General features: G+C 42.2%; 1 long non-coding RNA gene across 1 annotated transcript in view; it reads right to left on the minus strand.

The window, feature by feature from the left end:
* Positions 1–400: 400 nt before the first annotated feature.
* Positions 401–18,475, minus strand: part of 2310016D03Rik (RIKEN cDNA 2310016D03 gene) — a 56,800-nt gene continuing 38,725 nt past the window's right edge. The window contains exons 2-3 of the long non-coding RNA NR_045491.1: positions 18,154–18,233; positions 401–1,792 (exon numbers count right to left, since the gene is read on the minus strand). This is a non-coding gene — a long non-coding RNA (RIKEN cDNA 2310016D03 gene). The remainder of the gene's footprint in view (positions 1,793–18,153; positions 18,234–18,475) is intronic.

Consider the following 18,475-nt stretch of genomic DNA (forward strand, 5'->3'; position numbering starts at 1 on the left):
GAATTTTGAGAAACCTAAAGTTGTATTTCTGGTCCATAGTCACTCAAACTGGCTCAAAAGTAAACTATCCCTTATTTCCGGGAAACAGTGAGAGCTCCGCTGTTTCTTTCCTTGTTTTGTGGTGATAGGCACCTTGGGTTTTCCAATCCACAGGATGTTCACTTGCTGGTAGTCCTTGAGTGTTGGAAAGCTTCAACAAAACAAATGAGTCTGGGTCAGTGAATTCCCACCAACTCAATATCAATGACAAATGAAGACAGAGCTCAAGGAGGCTCCCTTTCCTTGCTTTCAGTTCTACTATGTGCTGATAAGGGCTCTGTATTATTGCCAACATGATTTAAAAATCAGGTGAACTCTGCCAGAATAGAATCACACAATTCTGTCCCCGAAGGGAAGAAATGTTTGTTCACAGTACCGTTTATTTGTTAGCCTCTAAATCTATTATGCAAATAAAATTGTGAAACTACTACTGTGTTTATCCTGTGGGTGAAATGCTTATGGAAGAGAAGTCATTGAATATTAAAATGCTTATCACTTTGTAAATGTATGTTATAAAGATAAAAAAACAAGGAAATCTATTACTTTAAAGTGTGTTAATAGATGGATAACCAGTTAAAGTAAATACAGTATTACTTTGTGCCAACTGCAGACAATTCTTTTGTCTAAGGCTCTAGAGAGCATGTGGCACTGACAGGACCCAGACATGGTTCTGAAGGCATTGACCTCAAAATAGAGGAGAAAATCCTCGAGAAGCATTTGGCAATGTGCACCTTATTATCACTGGGTTTTAGTGCAATGGGGGCGGGGGAGAGTTTTAGGAGAAAAACTCGATGTGACCCAGGTAAAATCACAGGAAGAGCCTGTCACTTCACCTGCAAGGAGAAGCAGGCTATGTTTCTAGGGTAGAAATACCTGGTATATTCTTGTGTGAGGGGATTACATGACAGATGTCAAGAACAAGCTGGGTTGGGCATGACAAGATGTCAGTAGTCTGTTCTGGATGGAGATGGGCTTAGAAACTGTGTTTCATTGGGTTCCTCTGCTTTTTCTTCTTTATCTTTCCCACAATACAACACCAAATACATACAGACATGACCCCTGTACTGGAAAACAGACAGAGGAGAATGTCTGGGAGAAGAAGGCAGGCACTTTAGAAGACAGAGAGTAGGGTTTGCATTCCATCTGTAAGGGGCAGAGGATAGAGTCTACTGAGAAAATACTTGAAAACAGAACATAGCAATGGAGATTTTTAAGGCATTCCAGGTATAATGGGCTGCAGCTAGTGAACTATTACAGTGAGCTCTTACCATACTTTGGCCCTATGAGACCTATGTGTCCTTGCCTAGATCTGTACTGGTAGTGGCTCTGCAAGAACTTCTGGCACAGAATTCAGTCAAGCACTGGGGTGGTCAGCTGGAGCCTCCTGCCTATCTGAAAGCGCTGCCCCATGACTGCCTAAAGAGTCTGCTCTCCTCTGGTAGCTGAGCTTCTCTGGTCCTCTTGTCAGGCACAGGTGGCCAGCTCAGGGACAGAAGGACCCAAGCATCCTCAAATCAAGATCCTGGAAATTCTCAGTTGATACTGGTGATAGACAGCTCTGTTCCTCAGTCCAGAAGTAGAGTAGTGCATGAGACATAGCCTTGTAGATCCCAGCCTGTGAGTCTCTGCTATTCTACTTCCTGAGATGTCTCAAGTACTGCATGCTGCAACCTCTGTGTACTTCATTCCCGAGGAAGAAAATGTGGGCTCCAAGGTGAGACGCCTTTTGTTACTGAACAAAATAATTCTGAAACTGAAGGAAGGAAAACATAAGCATAAGAGGCAAACTAGAACACCCACATGTCCCAAAGAACAGTGGGAAATGGCACTTTTCTCCTCACAGGAGAGCACAAGTGATCTGACCTCTCCTGTTAGCTGCCGTCAATATAGAAGACACAAGTACACTGAGCATCTTAAAGCTTAGAAAGAAGACAAAAGCAAGTTAGAATAAAAAAAATCTCATCTGAAGAAGCTCTGCTGCCGGTGAGTAAGGGTGATGGTTGGGCGCACCCCCCCCCCAAGGCCAGAGAATGCTTTCTACAGTACACTGTAGAGAAAACTAACTTCAATAAATACTACAAAGGCAATCAATAGGGAGAATGGCCAATACGGATGACCAAATGAAATATGAGCTAGATGAGACAACCTCGCAAAATTAAAGTTAATGACAGTCTAGTCAGGTGTCTCCTGAGACATGTATGTCATCTCAGTTCCTGGGAAGTCCCAGGCCTGCAGGTGGCTGAGAGTGGAGTTGAAGATCCTGAGGTTTCTCATCCACCTTTGAATCCTTTCCTCTCAGGCTGGTCTTGGCTTCATCCAGGCCCTCAGCTGAGAGCGACTCGCATGACCCTAAACCCAACAGCATAAGTGTTAATAAATAGAACATCTGCCCAAAAAATCTTCAGGCTTTGTAGATAAGCTAAGCTGTAAAAGTGAAATTAACCATTAAATGAATAAAAGAAAAAGAAAAAAATATCAGTGAAACTGTGAATTGCCAATATATGCCAATACATTGCTAGAACTTCAAAGCACCCGGCAGCAAGGTCCAAGGAAGCTATAATTACAACTTTTTTCCACAAGTAAAAATGAGTTGGAGCTATATATTAGAAGGGCCTACTTCTACGTGTGTGTGTGTGTGTGTGTGTGTGTGTGTGTGTGTGTGTGTGTGTTTGTGTGTATGTGTGTGTTTAGTGCTGAAACACAGATGTATTAGTCAGGGTTCTCTAGAGTCACAGAACTTATGGAACAGACCGGAAATTTATTGGAACGACTTACAGGCTACAGCCCAAGTAATCTAACAATCGCTAGCTGTGAATGGAAACTCCAAGAATCTAGTAGTTTCTCAGCCCCACAAGGTTGGTTTTTCGTATGCACAGGAATCCCTAAAAGTAAGCTTCAATGTGAAAGACGAATTAATGTGCTAGCAAGGCAAGGGCAAGCAGAGAGCAACAGCTTCCTTCTCCCACTTCCTTAAACAGGCTTCCAGCAGAAGGTGTGCCCCAAATACAAGGTGTGTCTTCTCACCTCAAGATCTAGATCAGAGGCATGTCTTCCTACTTCAAAGATCCAGATTAGAAGTGGATTCACTCACATAAGCCAAGCAGATTATCTCTCACAGGTGTGCTCTCCATTTCTAGATAGTACTGCACTTCAGGTGCAGTCAAGTTCACAACCAAGAATAGCCATCACACACCCCAGAACAAATAATATAATTTAGAGAAAAGAAAAGGAATCTTAAGAACCAAGGGTGAAATGTCACATCTCTGACTAGAGATGGAAGTTAACTCCATGATTCTCATGAGCATCTCTGCAGCCTGGACCCAGTAAAGCAGCCATGCAGAAGCCAGATGGTAGCTGGCCATCTGCAATTCTGAATGAAGAGTTACCAGTTCTTTGGACATCAGAGTTATAATCAAAATAATGGGCATGTAGACCACCCATGATATTTCTATGAACTCCCGGGGAGGGGGGTGGCTGACTCCCATAGAGGCATTCTGGGGCAAGTGCAGGAATCACCCAGTTTGCTGCTCTCTTCAGCAGGGCTCTGGTCCCCGGGAATAGGTATTCCCAGTGTCTGAAGACACGATTTACACTTTACCCATATTTTCAGCCATTTATTTCAGAAGGTTAAGATTTGTCACGTTACCTCCCAGCTGGTGACATAAGCCAACACTTATTTTCTTTGCTAAACTGAAAATAACAATTTTTAATTTCTTGTGGACTTTAAAACTGCTTCTGCCATTTGTCTCTGTACACCTATGAATGCTTAGAGATGAAGTGCACAGAAAGCCTGAAGTTGATGTTACATAGTCTTTGGGAATAAGCATAGTAGCTTTGGTATGGGAAGAGATGATACCAGTAGTTCTTTCTTAAGTTTCGAGTAAACTAAAATACAGCCTCTCTCCATGTACATGTGGGTTTATGGCTTTTCTACAGTTTATTTCACCTTTTTCCCCACTACATTGTCAACGAATATCATTGAAAGATATTACCTGATTCCAGCTTTACAATTTCATCTAGGTGTCTTAGTAGAAATGAAATTTCTTAAAATGGCTTGTGTGTTAAGTATTCTTGGTTGTCAACTTGACATGCCTGCGAAAGAAGGAACCCTAAATGAGGAGCTGCCTCTATCAGATTGGTTTTGGGGAATGCCTGTCAGTCTTTTTTTTTTTTTTTCACTGTAAATGAATGGAGGAAGACCTAGCTCATTGGTGCCATCTCTAAACAGGCAGTCCTGGGTTGTATACTTTGAATATACAAAGTAGGGAGTAAGCAGCATTCCCCCCAAGACTTCTCTCCTTTTCCTGCTTTCAGGCTCCTTCCTTGGGCTCCTGCTTTGGTTTTGCATCATAGAAAATCTGTAACCTGTAAGCCAACTAAACACTTTACTTCCCAAGTTATTTTTGGTCAGTGTTTTATCATCTAAATGGAAAGCAAACCACGGCAGCTTAGAATTTGCCACTGGGTAGATATCCCAAAAAGCTCTTTCATTTTCTTTATCCTCCTTAAACACCAGGCCTTGTGAAGCCTGTAAAATGTCCTGTAACCAGAGAGGTAAGTGGAGCAATTGAAAGTCAAAGTCAGCATCGCAGAGGAGTTACTGAGACATGAGTGTCCTCTACAGGAAGTCAGCTTCGCTGAGATATACAGGGGTCAGAGTGACGAGGGATGAGTGAGCTCTTCATGTTCTTTTGTGGGATTTTCCTCAGGTCTTGTCATAACATCAGAAGTCCAACAGGATTTTGCACTCCTCATTGTCTACCTGGTGCCATTCCACAGGAATTACTGGATTTACTGGATTATTAACATGCAAACTTATGTATCAAAGAACAATAAATCTTGACTATTAACCATCATATAACACACATTTTAGATTCTAAATGGAGCGTCTTCATTTTGTGTAAGAATAGATACTTTACAAAGATAAATACTCTCCCATTTAGATGTCCATATTTCTTAAAAATTATGAATTGCAAAATAATTTCTACTGTGAATCAAACAAATAATTATTGCATTATAAATGACAGCTATGTCTCTAAATATAGGTTCTTTAGAAAAAAGATACTACAATATCCCAGACATCAATTTTCATTTTAGATTTGAATAAGAAGCATTCATTATGATTCTTTTAAATTTTTATCTGAAGATGCTATTAGGGACAGCTTTCACAGAAAGGTATTTTTAGACAAATGCACATGGTTCAAATAAAAAAATTAATATAAAAACAATTAAAGCTATTATATTAATTTAATTGCCTTTCAAAAACATTTTATTGTATCAAAGATTTTAAAGTGTGCTTTTGGAATTCATTAGAAATTTTGTGCTAAATCCTCAGAATCTTTTGAATGATTCCTTTCAAACACTGAAATTATTTCTACTGCTATTTTGTAGCACCCCACAGCGAGATCATCAGCATTAAGAATAGGTCATTGATGACCGACTAGGGCATCCTCTGCTGCATATACAGCTAGAGCCATGAGTCCCTCCATGTGTTTTCTTTGATTGTTGGTTTAGTCCCAGGGAGCTCTGGGGGTACTGGTTGGTTCATATTGTTGTTCCTCCTATGGGCAATAGGAGGAGAGACCCTTGGTCCTGTGAAGGTTCCATGCCCCAGTATAGGAGAATGCCAGGGCCAGGAAGTGGGATGGGTAGAGTGGGGAGCAGGTGAAGGGGGAAGGGGATAGGGGATTTTCAGAGGGAAAACTAGGAAAGGGGATAACATCTGAAATGTAAATAAAGAAAATATTTTAAAAAAAAGAAAAGAAAAGAAAAGAAAAGAAAAGAAAAGAAAAGAAAAGAAAAGAAAAGAAAAGAAAAGAATAGGTCTTTGCTCTCCTGGTTGGCATCTCATCAAATCCATGGTCACTATAGCTTGGTCCTCTGGTGCTGACAATGAGCATGTCCCTTCACCCTTCATTGTACTCAGGACATAGAACACCAGGAGGAGCTGGCATGACGCCAATGCCAGTGACTGTCTCTTAGCTCACCCTGGATTTATTATTACACTGCTCTGTGTCTAAGAACTCAGCTCAGTGCGAAGCAGAGCATAAGGAATATGTGGCCATCGAGCTGGATGGCTGAGCTCCACCCCGCTGACTATGTTACAAGCTTATCCCCCCTCTTCAGCAGCCAGAAAGAGCAGCGCACTGAATTTCTGAATTCTTAGCTCTACTAGACGTTGAGCTACTGGGGGAAGATGTTCTTTCTCATTGGCTGCTCTACCCAGGCCTTTGTTGGCTGCAAATGAGCCTGACAAATGGCTCTATAAGATTGGTTCATCTTTGTTTTTCTGTTGGTGGCATTCGTGTAGATTCTACTATTTATTTCTACAAATGATACTGCAAGGAGCAGTTGCATTTACATGCCACAGAGCGCGTGTATACCTGGCTGTCTCTGGGGCTCACAGCCCACAGAGCGCATGTATACCCAGCTGTCTCTGGGGTTCCCAGGCTCAGTGCTTGTTCATACTCTCCATCCACATGGATCCCCAGTGCGTTACTGCCCATTTGGCTGCTTTTGCACAGAAATGCTGACCTTTGCCATCACATTGCCCATGGGGCACGTCATACTGCTTGACAAGTAGCTGAGAACAAGTAGCACTCTATGTTTTCAGAAGGTTAGCCTTCCATTTCTTGGTTGTAAATTAACCTGTTCTCATGAACGACCCACGGTTCTGTTGACTTTAACCTTATAGCTCTCAGGTCTGTTAATGCTCTGTGTCAAATTGCAGAATTCCTCCAGGCTGGCGTGACTCTAATTCAGTGGAAGGATCCTTCTGGTTGAGAGATATGACTTTAATGTGAGGCCTCTACATATATCTGTGGGGGGATTATCTTGAATACATTAATTGCTATTGGAAGACCCATCTTCATTTTGAGTGGCACCATTTCCGGAGTGGGGAACCTTAGAGTAAATAAATCAGAGAAAGGGAGCCGAGCTACATGCATCCATTCATCACTCACTGCTTCTTGACTGTGGATGTAATGTACTTACCCTCCTGCCATTGATGACTTCCCTACCATGATGTGCCATGAGGCACAATACAAGTTGCATTAGTCAGAGTACTTGATTACGTCAAGAGGAAAAGAAAGCAAAAGTGGCTGTTTTTAGGGCTATTTCCATTGTAGACATTGGTCATTGGCTCACCAGTATCAATCTATAGAATATAAATAATGAGGAAATGAGAGAGGGCTCCTTTGCTACCTACTGACTTCTCATTAGCAGGACCAGGACAATCTGGATACCCAAGATCTGAGTTTACAGCAGGCTCTTGCTTGTTTCAAGCCATAAAGTTTCTGCATGCAAATCTTCTGAAATATTCTTCCCCTTTTGACAGCTGAGTTATTCTTTGAACAGCATAATTAGCATATAAAGGGTGAGTTTTCCATCTAAAGGCACCTGAGGCATTTCAGATTCCGAGTCTCTGGAAATGACCTTGCTTTTAAGGCGCCTTCAAATCAAGACTCTTTCACTCCTGCCATGAGCGCTTTGCTCTGCAGATGAAGGGGAGGCATTGTTTCAAGCACAAAGGGGGGGCTCATACCAGCCAGTCCTGAAAGGCTCAGGAGTGCTTTTATAAGATCCTGTAGCAAAGAGGAGGAGTTGGGACACAGGATGCTGAGTCTCAGCCCACCACTGTTTCCTATGCTGTCTGCTCCTCCAAGCTAGTACCTGAAAGTACCCATCTGAAACTGCTGTCCAGAGTGCTTGGGGCTACTGGCTGTACTTCCCTGGGTCTCTGGAGGAGGAAGTCATTAACATCTTCCAATTGTGAATTGTTTAGGTGCCAATAGTGGCTGGATTGTGGTGTTTGTGTGCTGATGCTCCAGGTGGAGAAGTGGTTGGGCCCTCTGTCTATGGAGATTCCTAAGATTTAAGGTCTTTTCATTACAAAACATTAAAACCATAAACTCTGTGCTTGCAGTGGGCCTAGTGTTTATTTTCTTCTTTGTTTTTCCAGTCCAGGGGCTTCCCTAGTTGTTCTGGGTAACGGGGTAGACCACCTTTAAGTGTCTTGTGTCAGTAGACAATAAGCTGGCGAGGCTTTGAAATCTGGCAAGAATGGCCAAGATTTGGACTAACACTTCTCTTTTTGCTGTGGTTTGAGAGCCAATGAGGTTAACAGTGGTGGGGTCAGAGGATGTGGTAGTGGTCATGTGGCTTCTAGTCTATGTGTTCTTCATGGGATATGCCTGTGTTCTCATTTGTTTGGACCCTGGCAGCTCTGTTTGAAGGAGGAATACCAAGTGATAGCAGAAAAACAGCAGTCGAGGGTTTTGTAGTTGTGGTGAGGTTGTAGTCGTGAGGTCTGTTACTGTTGACCCATCACTCTGCTGGCTAAATGTCATGCACTCCACTGTTGGTCTGCTCAAGATTCAGACACTGGCTTGGCCAATGCACAATGAGGATTAATACTTTGAGAAAGGAGCTTGTTCTAGATGTCAGATGCAGTATAGAACCTTTGAGATGAACAGAAAAGAGCAGGAATGTTGAGAGCTGTCTCTGTCCTATTCTAAGTTACTCTGTATTATATCAAATGATGATTTTCAGGTTTGGCCTTACACTGGAAGTCCCCATTTTACAAGCATCCTTTGCTTCATTTTGGGTGAGAAGGCAACTAAAGCCCTGGGTTGAGTCCAGGAACATCTATAAGGCATCACCTATCTAGCACAGATTAATAGATTCCTTTAAGTAGAAGGAGAGCTACCCTAAGTTTCTTGGGGTGAATTGAGACTATCAGAGCACATAGTACATTAAATAACATCAGCGAAACCAGGTCCAAGAACTTATCGGATATAGTAGAGCAAGGCAAAGTTGTAACTTTCCCATCTGTACTCCACGAAGTGATGAACACTGAACACTATGCGGGCCCCAATTAGCCACGTGTGTGCTTCAAGGACTGCTAAACAGAAGATTTTTTTACTGTCCCTGGAGTTTTGGCTGCCCACCGTTGACACAGTCCACTTGGCCACCTGTCTGTCCACTTGTCACTCATCATTATAGACCTGGATAGAAATTCTCTAGTTCCTTCTCTCGGACCCAAGTTTGACCTTTAACTGCACAGCTGTCACAGCTTTGACCTTAAAACCTGATTCCAACACATTTTTCCTAGCATAGGTTTGGTTCATTATTTTATCAATTCAGAGTATTTCTCAACCAAATTCTGAAAATTCCTGAATTTTCCTGTATTCTTTTAAACTTCTATTCTCTCTCTCTCTCTCTCTCTCTCTCTCTCTCTCTCTCTCTCTCTCTCTCTCTCTCTCTCACACACACACACACACACACACATACACACACATACACAAACACACACATACACACACATGCACACACAGACACATACACACACATACACACACACATACACACACACTCACACACACATACACACACAGACACATGCACACACACTCACACACACATACACACACAGATACACACATACACTCACTCACACACATACACACACATACACACAGACACATGCACACACACTCACACACACATACACACACAGACACACACAGACACACACACACTCACACACACACACACACACACACACACACACACACACACACACACACACACACACACACACACACACACACACACATACACACACACACACACACACACACACACACACACACACACACACACACACACACACATACACATACATACACACACACACTCACACACATACACACACAGACACATGCACACACACTCACATACACATACACATACAGACACACACACACTCACAGACACACACAGACACATGCACACACACTCACACACACATACACACACAGACACACACAGACACACACACACTCACACACACATACACACACACTCACACACACATACACACACACTCACACACACATACACACACAGACACATGCACACACATACACAAACACACACACATACACACACATACACACACACAGACACACACAGACACATGCACACACACTCACACACACATACACACACACAGACACACACACACACACACTCACACACACATACACACACATACACACACAGACACACACATACACACACATATACACACACACTCACATACACAAACACATACACACACAGACACGCACACATACACACACAGACACACGCACATACATACACACACACACACTCACACACACACATAACAAACACACACACACACACCTACACATACACACACAGACACACACATACACATACACACACATACACGCACACATGCACACACATACACAAACACACACACACATACATATACACACACAGAGACACACACAGACACACACATACACACACACACACACACACACACACTGTAACTGATGTACTTTATAAACTTGGAATTATTCTGGGAATGGTGCTGATCCAACTTGGGTGGCATAGTGTGGCTGGCCTTGCTAGGTTAGTCTCACAGAATACCTATATATCGGGGTACAGAAAATGCTGCAGAGCTTATTAACCATGGGGTTAGATTTAAGATACTGTCTGACCTATAATCCTAATGTCCTGAATACTTAATAGTCAGCTGTCTATGAGGGTAATAATTGATGCTAGTGTGTGGGGCGAAGGGAAAGCAGGAGCCTTGGCTCCCCACTTGAGCAAGAGATAACTCAGGGCTCCCTGGCCACATCCTCGGGTCCAGCAGTCTCTGGGTATAGAATTTGGTCTTGTGGTTATTTACTTTGACAGTTGACAAACTTTGTGCCCTTCCTCTTAATGTTTCTCCTTGCTCCATGACAAATCTGCTGCCCTGGAAGCCATCCACCGAGCATGTGACATGCTGGCTTTCTCTGAATGCTGTTGATGATTTTCTTCATATTTTGCTTCAAAAATGTTGGTAATGATGTACCATGATGATTTTGCTAGGTTTTATCATGACTGGGGTTTGCTTAGCTCTTTGAATCTACAGGTGTTCTCCACAAAACTTAGACTTCTCAGATACAGCTTCTTCAAGATCGTCAGCACGAGTTTCTCCTTAGGAAATGACAGTTGTATGGCAGTTGGAAGTGCAATTCAATGGGACGCTGGAGTTCTTTGTCGACATGTTTACCTTCTCCTTATTGTCCCTTTTTTATTTAGAGTTTTTACTGACTATATTCCTAAGATTATCAGTTTATTCTCCTTTGATTATGTGTGCCTTCCTTCTGGCTTTGAGTTGACACACCGAGGTTGTTGCGTCTGCAGCTACAGTTATTTTTCCAAGACATTTTATTTTCTTACATGATTCCCACAGTTCCTAGTGGCTCAGTAAAAGTTCTAAGACTATCACTGTGTGATTCCTTGTCTTGTTTCTACTAAAATTCTCTGGTGGAGACTCAGCACACAGTTAGTGTTCTCAAGTTCAAAGCTAGCAAGTGAGTCACTGACTTACTCCCATTGTGCTGGTGCAGGTGCATGCAAACTTTTGACACTGCTGTTTGTTCTGCGCACTGTTCCACCTCACTTCAGACACTCTACTCCAACTAAAGAGGCCAAGGGTGACCCTGCTCCTGCCCAGGGGTCCAGAAAGCAGATCAACTCTGGAACAGCAGGAGTTGCCTCCTCTTGATGCCAGCCAGCATGAAAGCAGAAGGAAGAGCTAGACATTCCTCCTGTGGTTGGGTGCTTTGCTGATCCCAGCCTGTGAGGATAATTCTGGTCGATGCCTGCTAGTACAGCTTCTGGTTCTCTTTTATGATCTTAATCATAAAAAATGCTGGCTCTGGCATACATAAAAATGGAGAAATGTTTCGGGTGGCAAAGTACTATTCTTGCAAGCACATGGATCTGAGTTCAACCCCTGAAGCTTATCGGGGAAGAAGATGAAGATGGTGGTACACACCTTACCAGCACTGAAGAGGCAGATAGAGTTTGATCAGTGGGGCTCTCTGCCTAGGCAGCCTCGCTTCTTCATAAACTCCAGATCCTGTCTCGAAACCAAAATTGACTGACATCTGAAGAACAACACCTGAGGTGTCTTCTGGATGCTATATATACATGTACTTGCATATACATGTTCCCCATGCACACACATACACACACACAGAGAGACTCACATTCACAGACTTACATATGCACTCACACCACTTACACACACATATATTTATACACACATACACTCACACACATACAGTCACACATTCACATACACTCACACGCGTGCATACACACACACACACACACACACGAGCACACATGCATGTTGAATTGTTTGTGGTTTGACTGTGTTTGTTTTACTGTCTATCTTAGACAACATTTTACAAGATTTATTTTTACTGTGTCTGTGTTTGTGTGAATATCACATGTGTGAAGATATTTAGAGAGGCTGAAAGCATTCAAGACGATGCTGGATCCCTAGAGCTGGAGTTATAGACAGTTGTGAGGGACCCGATGTGGGTTCTGGAAATCAATTTCGGGTCCTCTAAAAGAGCAACAAGTACTTTTATTCATGAAAATATCTTTCCAGAAAAAAAAAAGCCTTTGGAAGGTTTTCTTTCTTTATTTTGCTTGCATGCTTGTTCTCTGTGTATCTGTATAAGTGTATGGACATGTGGAGTTGTATGGACATGTGGGATCACAGACATTTGTAGGGAGAAATGCCTTGCTAGGTGGATACTGGGATCTGAAATCTGCTTCTCAAGGTTGAGAAGGAAACTGTCCTAACCACTGAGCCATCCCTTCAGCGCTGGGCAGACACAATTTAATGTATAGATTACTTTAAAAAAATCTAGTCAACTCTTTACATCTGTTGGAGGAAGCTGAGGCTAAGGAAGGGAGAAAGACACCCAAGCCACAAGCCAAATGAAGCACTCTGTCCCCATCCACTAGAGCACAAAGTCTTAAACATCTGTGGTCAGTTTAAGTCATCCAATAGCAGGTATCCTGGGGTGTGACAAATAGCCACATACCCACTAACCTGTGACCACCATGGGCTTCGAGGGTCCTGTGAGGACATCTTAGAGCCTGAAAGATAGCCTAGAGTCAGAGTCTTTGAGGGACAGCGGGCATACAAGTCCAATTTCTAGAAAGGAGCAGCTGCCCAAAACACAGGCAGAAAGGGAGGAAGGGAAAGGAGGGAAGGGAAGAGTGAGGAGGAGATAGCACTTGTTCAGAGATGTGCTGGCATGAAACCCACATTCCTAAGCGCTGCCCTGAGCCTGGTGAGCAGGAAATGTTTTGTTGCCTCTCAGAGGATGAACATCTACTTGGTCTTTTGGTGGGTCAGAGGGAGGATTGCGGGGCTAAATTCCCCTGAACAATGATGATGCCTGTGTACATGTGGGGTTCCAGGGCTCTTTGAAATGCACAAGGAAGCAGGTTTCCAGCCAAAGATAAACAGACTCTCCTGTGGGCTTAGTAGACTGCATTATCTGCCTGATGAAAATGGAAACATTAGCAGCCTCTTACAAAGGAGCCAAACGCCACCCCATTGTTCTCAGATTCTCCCATGGTAGAAGTAGAATTGTTAAATTTTCTAAGTCCTTATTTATTTATTTTTTTATTGCCTTTCTCCTACACATAAAAAGGTTTCTAAATTCCTTTGGGTTCTTTTGAGAGAATGTAAATGTATTTCATCACTCAAACAAAATGAAACCAATAAAGAAGCAGCTACAGGGAGTGAAAGAATTGTGGCTGCTTACACTCAGAAAGGTTGATGCAAAAAGCACTTTTCATCTCTGATGAATCCCTGGTGCGGGGAAAGAGCTGCAGGAGCAGGTGGACACTGAGGTATTGCCATTACCCGTCATTCAAGGCAAAAGTTAAAAAGACCTTTCCCTTGCCTTCCTGTTGAAGATGCTTCCATTTGGAAGGTCTGTGCTCAGTGTCCATTATACCTCTGTTATATTTCCTGATGGTGTCCTTAAATGGTCAAGTGGGGGCCGCATGCCATGACTGTGCTTGTGTTAAGATAAGACACCACATAGTAACGATTTACCAGTAAAATCTAGAGCAATCTAAAGGTAGTAAACAGAATTGGACATAGAAAGGATCAGGTATCCTCACTTGTTTCCTTCAGAAAGGTCTGAGATAGGTGTGCTGAGTTGCAGTGTGAGTCTAGAGCTCAGGCCTGGAGCCCAGAAGGGGGTAAGCTAGTGCATGTGTCATTTGGAAAGTTTAATAGCATAAAGTGCATAGAGTTCTTGAAGTGTGGTGATGGCTGCAGGGTGTATAACTACGATCTGGGTGAGTGGGAAGGCTAGGGGCAGGTAGTGGGAAGATAGGACAATGGGCCACCGGACATTACATGCCACCAAACACCCTCTGAGCCAATAAAACTCACACAAGGCCACTTAAACTTGGTCCTCATGTCTGTCCTGTCAATGTGGGAACTGTCCCTTTCACCTTAGTCTAGTGACAGCCACCTGAGGGAATTAGAGGCTGGGCTAGGCTGTAGACAGCAATTGGTCTCAGTGCTAAGTTATTGGACTTGAATTGCACACTTACTGGATTCCGGATTCTAAAGTATACGTTGTGTATACAGTAGTCAACAGCATAGACACCCGCTTGGCATAAGTAGGGTTGATGATCCTGTTATTTCACTCCTCGTAATATACCCAGATGATCCCATACCCTGTCATAAAGATATTTGCACTCCCTATGTTTATTGATGCTTCATTCACTATAGCAAAGTCTTGGAATCAACCTAATTGTCCACCAACAAATCAGATGACTGAATAATGAAAATGTGTGTGTGTGTGTGTGTGTGTGTGTGTGTGTGTGTGTGTGTACTATTCAATTCTGAAGGAAAATTAGATCACAAAATCTGCGGAAAAAAATGAAGTCGGAATGTATATATTAATCAAAGTCACTTAATTACAGAAGGAAAATAATACATGTTCTCTTTCATATTCCTAGGGGTGTGTGTGTGTAAACAAATGTACATCTGAGTGCAATGTAACATGTGAAAAACAGAACAGGAAAGAATAAATATTACAGGATGAGGAAAGACTGAATACAACCAATGAGTATAAGTTATGAAAGGGATAATGATATTTTTCTAATTCTAATTTCTAAATCTAATTTCTAGTAGATTTTTCTATTGCCATAATTAAGACTCTGACCAGCTTGAGGCAGAAAGGGTTTATTACGATTTACAGCTCACAGCCCATCATCCAGGGAAGTCAGGCTAGGACCTCAAGGCAGGAACCTGGAGGCAGGAGCTAATGCAGAGGCCATGGAGGAGGGCTGCTTACTGGCCTGCGTTTCCTAGCTTGCTCAGTCTGGACTTTTTAAAAAATACAACTCAGAACCACCTGCCAGGGTGACAGTTGCCACAATGGGCTAGGTACTCCAAGATTGATCATTAACCCAGTAAATGTTTCATAGGCTTGCCCATAAGCCAGTCTGGTGGGGCATTTTCTCAACTGAAGTTCCTCCTTCTCAGATGATTCAAGTAGACCAGAAACTAAGCAGAGCACTCTGTTAAGGATTTTTCAAATTTTTTTTGGGTAGTGGATAAGTACATAAAAATATATTCATTGGTGAAAGCATAAAATTCAATATGAAGCTTAACAGCTCCTGTTTAAATGCTTACTCAAACTGTAAAAAGGTTTATTGAATTGTATGAGGTGTGATTCTGGTTGACCAGGTATTCAAATTTTGAAATTTTTCTCCTTTTTTTTAAAAATAAATTTTAGGATTAAATAAAAGAATTAGGAGAGTCAAGTCCGATGAATAGGGTTACGTTAAGTAAGATATACAGGAGTTTAGCTTCAGGTAACTTACATCAGGTCTCTTTGGGGACACAGGCTGAGGACATTCCAGAGATCCCAGAGATTCATAACCCAGCTCAGAAGACACAAGGAAGCTGTGTCCTGGACCAGACAGAATGTGATCCAAGCAACCCACGGCAGACTTCTCAGGCTGATGGAACTTCTACCGTCCTAAGCAATCACCAGCACTTTGTTTAGACACTTGCTAGAGAGGGCTAGAGAACCCTAGACTACAGACTTGTCACTATGAGAAATTCATCATTGAAATGAATCATGCGTACCCAAGCCCCTTGGATTCCTGGAAATTTTACCAGGTCACTAAACTGAAGCAAAATAGAAAGTGGAAAGCCATTAAGACTAAAGTCATTTGGGTCCCAGAGCACAGTGGTGTCAGGCCACACTGAAGTCTGGGTTTGAGCAGTAGCAACTATCATCTTTAGATACTCCTGAGACTCTAGAATACCAACTTTACAAGGAAAGAGATTTTATCTAAGTAATTCTCAAACATTTAAACTGTTTGAATATTTGAATAAATAATTACTTTCAGCAACCCCCAGTGGTAGTACTTTTAGTAATATGTTCACATTATTTTCCAGCGGTTGTTGCTAATGAAAGTGAACTGCATTTATGAATATAAATTATTAAGATTAGCCAACTGATACATGGCAACTAATTTTCAAGATACTCTCTGTAAACACATAAACTTGTATTAAATATTCATATAATCATTGTGATAATTAATCCATAAAGCAATTATAAGTGAAATTAAATTGTCTTATAAATAACCAAATAAAGTAGGACTTTAAAAGCTAGGAAGGTAACACATCAACTTTTACAACTTAACATAGCATAACTTTAATTCTGCTAGTTCCAGCTGTGCACAGTAAAGCGAGGTCCCATTGTCTTCACAGGTGTGTGGCTAAGTCATGAGCCTGAGAGGGGATAAAGCGCCTCTATGAGAGGGTTTCAGAAGAAGGCCAATGATACCTCATGGCCAGATGTTATTTGGTCCAGGTGAACAGACCTTTACCTGCCCAGTGAGGATGTAGGTATAATGCTACAGGAGAAAGAGGGCAGGAGAAGCGTCAGGGTCCAGTTGTCTGTCTCCATCCAGGATTGCTTTGACGGTTCAGTTAGATTAAGTTTGCTGGCAGTGCTAGTCTTGATGAGAGGTTCTCAGAGTTCTGCTTACCTATGTAGGGAGACTCCAAATAGGAAGGTGGCGAGAACTGAGGAAATATTTACCTACACTGTGCAGCCCATGCTCAGCTTTGGGACGTGTTCCCATTCTCTCCACCTGATGCTCTGCTCTCTGGCCAGCCTCTGTGTGGATTCCTAGTCTCTCTCCTCCCTTCCTAATGAAGCTCATATTATCTTCCTCATAGCTGGCAGAGGCATTTTTGGGTTTCTGGATCCTCTGCCTGGAAGCCCCTCTGTCTTTTGGTAAGTTCTGGTCAAACTTTTCCAGTGCAACTTCTCTAGGCAAACAGTTACTATTCACTGCTAAGCAGTACTGTTCCTTATATCCTTTGGCAATGTATTGCTATAGCAATGTGGTGATGATGATACTCATTTTAGTAGAGGGCAGGAAGATGTGAAAGAACTATTCTAGAGTGTATTTGAGATAATTTGCTAGAAAAAGTAGTTAAAAATCAATTCTAACTCTGTAAATTAGACTCTATGTGTCCTTCCTTCCCACCCCCAGACCCCCAACCCTGCTTCAACATTCTCCTTCTCCCTGGTCTCTGGCTCTGTCTTATCTATATATTTCTGTCTGGTTTCTCTTTATCACTTTCTGCCTTTCATTTTGACACATGCCTTTAAAGCTGTGACCTGTACACACACATCATTCACATGGAAATAGTGAAATGACTATAGATAAGCACATTGGTATAGCTGCCACCTTTTGATGTATGGTAAGAAGAAACCAAATCTACTCTCTTAGCATTTTTCCAGTACACAATACAATGTTACTAATGTTATACATTAAAACTTTAGACTTACCCACCCTGAGAAAGCTCACACCCCTTGTCCCACTTCCTATTGTCTAGCCTCAGAGCATGTATCATTTCCATCCTACCCTGACCATAGTCCTGGTTGTGGTCACTGTTCATTGAGTTATGACAAAGACTTTTAACTTATTCCTTTTCACTGAAAAGTATTTGACCAAGTAGAAACAAACCTGCAACAAGCAGTATGGTATAACTTCAGAGCTACTGTGAAGTTTGATGAACAGGCTCATCAGATGAATGGAAGAGACAAAGAGCGGATCAATCTGCCTTGGGGATTTGTGGTTAGTACTGACCCACAGGCAGGAAAGGGTCAGAGGGAAGATTTAAGGAAGAAAAATCTACTGTAAACAGCAAAGCCTTACCATCTATCGACCATACGGTGTCTGGAGGTAGGATCAAGACTGTCAAGCTGGGCCTTGCCTTGGAAGAAAAATCACTTCATCTGTAAAGAAAAGCAGTATAATGATATTCGTAGGAACAAGGATGCATGGCTGGAGAAAATAATGCTGAGTTGTAAGCCAGACATGTATGGAAAATGTTATAATAAAACTTGGTATGCTAACTAAAAATTAAGAAAAAAAATAACAGCTATAACCTTATACATTGTGTCTGATCTTTTAGCTTGCACAGTCTTGACAAAGAAATTACATATCCTTAGTCAACTACTCCTAAGCAAAATTAACA

This window comes from Mus musculus, chromosome 12 (genome assembly GCF_000001635.26).
Source record: "Mus musculus strain C57BL/6J chromosome 12, GRCm38.p6 C57BL/6J".
Taxonomy (NCBI): domain Eukaryota; kingdom Metazoa; phylum Chordata; class Mammalia; order Rodentia; family Muridae; genus Mus; species Mus musculus.